The following is a 6,092-nucleotide window of genomic DNA, read 5'->3' as shown; positions in this document are numbered from 1 at the left end:
TACAGATTGTATAACCCCAATTCAAAGAAGATTATAATCAGCCCGGGATGTTGTTTTTGATGAAAAATTAGAATTTCCCTTGGCTGGTTATGACATTTATTAGGCTGCAAATGATGTTTTTGAATCAGCAAGGAAAAACTCTAAAAACAATTCGAAAACCCTAAAATGCAGATGAAAACCCTAGAACAGAGAGATATGATATATATATTAACGTCTTCAAAAGGCCAAAATGACCTATGAGACCAAAAGTTTACAAATGTGGTGGATCTGATACAAAGTCTGTAAAAGCTGAAAGCTAAAAGAACTAAAAATCTAACTAAAAAACTGAACTGAAAAAGGTAGTAGGGGAGGTCCTAATGTGTAGTATCTAGGAGAGGAGAAGAGTAGTATCTGGGAGAGGAGAAGAGGATACATCCAAGAGCTCTCTAGACACCATATACATCAATTATCCAAAGATCGCTCTCATCGGCTGATGGCGGATAGCATCAATGTCCTCCATGGTGAGAACTCTGGCTGGACGACTCCCATGCCGTGCTGGTATGGTGTGGATCCTCTGTCGTAGTCTCCGATGGTGTCGAGATGGGCCCCTCATCCTAGGGCGGCGAGACCGTCCCAACTCCACCGATCGATCATCTAGTCGAGGTATATTGTGGAGCCTGCTGATCTGACTCTTCAATCTGTGGTGGCTGAAAGTAGTCTGTAATGTGCCTCTGGTGCTGTGTCTCCCTCTCTGAGCCCCTCCTCAAGAGATCCTCTCTGTGTCTACGCAACTCCAATAAGTAGAGTGTCCGAGACATCTCTGATCCTGGTATTTCATGACCCTAGAAAGCGGTCCGAAGCCCTCTCTGAATAGGCAATGAAAACGACCCCGTATCTCATAGTATACTGGGCAGTGACAAATGTAATGTAACTCTGTCTCTGGCTCTATATGGCACAACTGACAAATCCTGGCCTCAGCTGGTACACCTCTAAATCTGCCTGTCTCAATCTCTAGCTGGTGTGAGGATGTGCGTTTCTGACCAAGAGCACACCGTATCCCATGAGAGAGATGAGTATCCATATAGCTGGGTCTAATCACAAAGCCGTCCTCTGTAAGCTGGAGAAGATGCTCTCTATAGAAAGCCATCTTCGTACCAAGCTCATGTGCCGGCTGTATCCATGTCCTCTTGGTATCCAACTGAGTCAAGTCCTGCCTGATAAGCCGAGTAATGTCTGCCCGGGTGAAAGAGATGGAGGGTGCATCTAGGGAGTACTGAAAAGGAGGTAGTCTGTCCATACTAAAGCCATGCAGCTCAAACCAAGATGTCATCTGTGCATACCAGCATGATCTATCTCCCTGTGATGCCAACTGTCGTGAAGACTCTAGGGCTAAATGAGCATATATGTCTCTAGGGAGAGCCCAGGTGCGATGCATGAAAGAGACTGATCGAGTGAGTGCCTCCACCACCAATGGAGGGGCAGCGAGCTCTGCACGAATAATCTCATGTGGGATGGAGGCCTTGGCCCTAATCATCCGGAAAATCATAGAAACCAAGGGCCTCTCCATACATCGCCATCCATCAGTGCTACCAACTCTGCTATGATGAGAGAGAGAGATAACAGAATATGAAGGAAGACTATCTTTACTGTATAGATGGCTAGCAAAGAGTGGCAAAGCCACAGCCGGAGATGGGGCTGGAGTAGTATGAGGCAAGCTCTCAAGAGAGGGGAGGGATGATCTAATAATCACACACCAAAATGGAAAGGGAAGCCCCTCTTATATAGGGGCTGGAGGGGGGCTGGTCGGCCAGCCCTGCTGGTCGGGTTTTTCCAAGCAGTAGTGCATGAAGATTCTTGCATATTTCTATGCATATTTGTATATTAGATACACACACATTAATTGCACATATGAGATGCATATTAGATGCACATGCATCTAACATCAATATTGAAACATGTTAATGCATCTAAGGCTGCATGCTATCTATTGCCAATGCTTTATGCATATAAACCAAGCTCTTTATCGGAGAAATGGTCATGGTGGAGAACTATAAATCATACGCTAGTGAGCAGCACGTTGGCCCCTTCCGCAAGAGCTCTTTTGCAATTATTGGGCAGTGGCAAAAGCAACCTGATTGATGATATGTTGTTTGTCTTGGCAAGTGTGCAAAACCAATGCGCTTGAACAAAGTAGTAGATCTGATTCACAATTCAAGCAATCATCAAAATCTAGATAAGGTTCAAGTCTTAATACATTTTTAAGAAATAATTGACTTGGATGATGGTAATTTTGAGCCTATAACAAGCTTATATTTCACTTTAACTAGGGTTTCCTTTAAGGATAGCTCCTCTAAGTATTACCTTGATGATTGGGCCAACAACTTTACAAAGGTCACTAAGAAATTGAGAGCCAAAGGTGTAGACTTGGATAACAATTGATTCTTGATTATACAAGGTGAGGTTGATTTTGCCTCTAAAGATAGCTCCTCTAAGTATTACTCTGATGATTAGGCCAACTACTTGTCCAAGTTAGATGAATAAGCGTTGTGTTTTTTAGTATATGGAAACTTTGGAAATAGATAAAGAGTTTTTTTGTAGGTATCACAATGAATGAGTAGGTACTTTTTGAATATTATAGTCAATGAATATGTACTTTTTGAATATATATGCTTGGTCTTTAAAATTTAATATGTATTCAAATATACACTTCACTTATAATAAGCAAATTTATCTTTTGCTAAACATAATATGCATGTTAAGTTAACAAATATACAACTTACACATAATATGCAAACAAGATGCATTTTATGTTAACAAATATACATATATATGCATAATTGTTTATATACCCCACCCTTGTCACAAAGGCAGCAACCCAACGAGCACTTGTCGCGCCTACATTTGAAAACAATGAAAGAGCTTTATATATCCCACCCTTGTCACAAAGGCAGTAGCCCAGCAAGCACTTGTCGTGCCTACATTTGAACATGCATCTCTGTGGATGCATACCGCCTGTTAGAGCTCATCTGGTGATGTATTGGACATGGATGGTGTCCTTTGAGATCATAGTGGGACTAGGCATCTTGTTTGCCATAGTGGGGTTTGTGGGAGATTCTGGAATGTCAGAATTGAGTTTGATGGTCCCTCTCTCTCTCTATCACACACACACACACACACATGCTTTTTTTTGTGTTAGAATTAACATATAAGACATAGTAGTCTGTAACTTGTACCTTGTAACTTGAAGCAACATATATAAGACAGGCATGGACCACACCTCACTACCTCCTATCCACAAAGATGCTATACTACAATGATCTAGCTATGCATCTATCTATGTATTTACCTATCCATCTACCACTTGTATCTAGTTTGGTATAATCTCTATGGAGCTAGCTAGAAACATGCAAAAGTCTATGCGTGGAGATGAGTATTTGAATGAGAAGTAAAGATGGGCAAAGTGAGCCATCTTATGCAAGGATCTTCCACATTTTACAATCAATTTTATTGTTATAAAATCCTTCACTAGCTCATTAGAAAATTAGTCATTCACCAACTTACATAGCCTACTGACATGATACAGACAACCTAGCCTTCATGTTTAATAGCGCTTTTTTGTGTCTCTATCCCACTACTACGTTGCATAGCTAGATACACACACTTTCATAATCAACATGGTGTAAAAGCATGCATCAGGTTCAAAAATTATAACACATGCTCTCTCTCTCTCTCTCTCTCTCTCTCTCTCTCTCTCTCTCTCTCTTGCGAGAAGAGGTGGGCTGGTTCCCATTTCATTAATGCTTGAAAAGTACAAAACGGCCTTAGGCCCACATACAAAGATCAACCTGGAGTAAAAACCATTGATTTGCTTCTCAAGGCTCTCCTCGTGTGCCTTGGTTATCTCTTCTTTAATTGCTTCTCTATGTCCCTGCCATTTGTTCTCCTCTATCACCATCCCTCCAATGTAGTCAAAAAACTCATCCACATACATGGCAATTAGTGTAGGAGATAACGGGCACCTTGCTTCACCATAAAATCTTATTTACTATTGTTTTATCGGAGTTCAAAACTAGCAATAGAATTACAGAGAATCATTTCATGATATCAAGTAGACCATTAGCCTTCCAAAATTTAGTAACATTATTAAGAGTAATGTACTTTAGTAACATATTCAAGTCATCACATTGCAAGTTTCTTATCCCTTGTTTTCTTTGTTGTGTCAAATGTTTTCTTTGTTGTGTCAAATGGCTCTTTATGAGCAAGATTGGATCATAGATTCATCTGCATCTTTTCATGTGACTCCTCATATATGGAGTGATTTTCTACGTGTGAAAGTAGACATAGAGTGGTGAGTTTGGGAAACAATTATGCTTGTGACTACAATAAAGCTTTCTTATCTCTAGCTTTCTACCATGTTTCTTTCTATGAAGATGGTGATGAGATTGGTGCATACTCATGCCATCCTCTTTCTATGAGATTGGTGCATACTCATGCCATCCTCTTGTCTATGATCATAAGTATCCTTGAGGATTCTCAACTCAACTTTTAAACAGGAGTTTGCTAAATTTCTGTGCTTGCAGTTTAATAAGAAGATTCCTCCTTAGGTTTTCCTAACTAGTCTTACAAACTTAAAAAAATTGGAAGCAATATCCCAGATGATCCAAGAACATCCTCTTGAATCAGGCTCATGGTTAAAGGTCCATGTGTTGCTTCTTATATTCCTCCTGAAGGTCTGTTTTTAATCAATAGCCAATCTTAAGACATTGCTAAATGTGTATAGCCACATAGTGACTTCAATGTTTTTGTGAGTGCATAATTCCTAATTTCTGGTCATCAACAATACTACAACAAGTGGTGCAGTCTTTTCGAGAGCTACATGGGCATTAAGCAAGCATGTTCAGAAATAAATAGCTATGCTAGAAACTTGTTGTGTAATGGTCTAGTACAAAAGTACCGGCAAGCAAGTGCTTCAAGGCCTTATGGATACATTCCCTTCAATTTAATTAGTTTAACTTTAATAAGTTTACATTTATGTACTTGCTTGCTTCATTGTGTACGGTGCATCACACTTATCCAACAGAAACAATATTAGTCAAATTCAATGGAGGCATTGACAATATACAAGGTAGTTTAAAAACATCCATGAACAACTGCTAATGATCCATAAACACAAATATACAAATAAACAAGTATACACATAAACAAATATACAAATATACAAATAAGCAAGTATACACATAAACAAATATACACATAAAGAAATATACACATATTCAAACAAGTATAGATAAATATACAAACAAACAAATATACACATAAACAAATATACACGTATACAAACATACAAATAAAAAAATATTAGTCAAATTCAAATGGAGGCATCGACAATATATATATTTGCATGATGGCAGTTGTTTATGGATGTTTTTAATTAGTAGCCAGTCTTAAGACATTGCTGCAAAAATCTTGCAAAGATTTCTGCCGAGCTTGGTTGTTAGCTTTTTATGTCTCAATAATGAACTACCCTGTAATGTTTATGTGGGTGTCATTGTTAGGCTCAACAGTGAAATATCTGACTAAGCATATTTGTATACAGCCTTGGAACCCTTCATAGTTGAAAGGCAAGACTATCAGATTGCTTTCAAAATGCTTTGGCTGAAGTAAAAGTGGAAGGGCCATTTGTCACAAGAGTCCTCCTTTTTTAATAGAAGAACTCTCTAATTTTGGCTATGGTGGTCTCTTCATCTTCTTCATCAATGAATGGTTCACATTCTCACCCACCTTGAACATCATGAGTACTACTTGAATTGGCCACTCAACATAACCTTATGCTTCATCCGTTAGCCCCAACTTGGGCCAACAAGTCCTTAGTCCTCAAACCTCTACAACACATCATATTTTTCAACTTGGGCCAAGTCCTCAATCCTAACATTTTTGGCTTATTTTTTACGTAGCTTTTTTTGCTTCCTTTTCTATCATTTTTCTTGTTTATGCTCAGCCATATCAAAGACAAAATTCGCATGATCTCTGCAAGTTTTATCCCCTAGCTTGTAAGAATTTTTCCTCTTCAATGCCTAACAAAGGCATGATTTTTGTATGGCATGATTGTACCG

The 6,092-nt window shown here is 39.0% G+C and overlaps 1 pseudogene; it reads right to left on the bottom strand.

The window, feature by feature from the left end:
- Positions 1–445: 445 nt before the first annotated feature.
- Positions 446–1,588, bottom strand: LOC147899758 (uncharacterized; annotated as a pseudogene).
- Between the last annotated feature and the right edge of the window lie 4,504 nt (positions 1,589–6,092).

Source organism: Dipteris shenzhenensis, chromosome 8 (assembly GCF_047967505.1).
Source record: "Dipteris shenzhenensis isolate YYH24624 ecotype China chromosome 8, Dip_SZ_1.0, whole genome shotgun sequence".
Lineage (NCBI taxonomy): Eukaryota > Viridiplantae > Streptophyta > Polypodiopsida > Gleicheniales > Dipteridaceae > Dipteris > Dipteris shenzhenensis.
The sequence above is the reverse complement of the archived record's forward strand: the minus strand, read 5'-3'. Positions and strand labels throughout refer to the sequence as shown.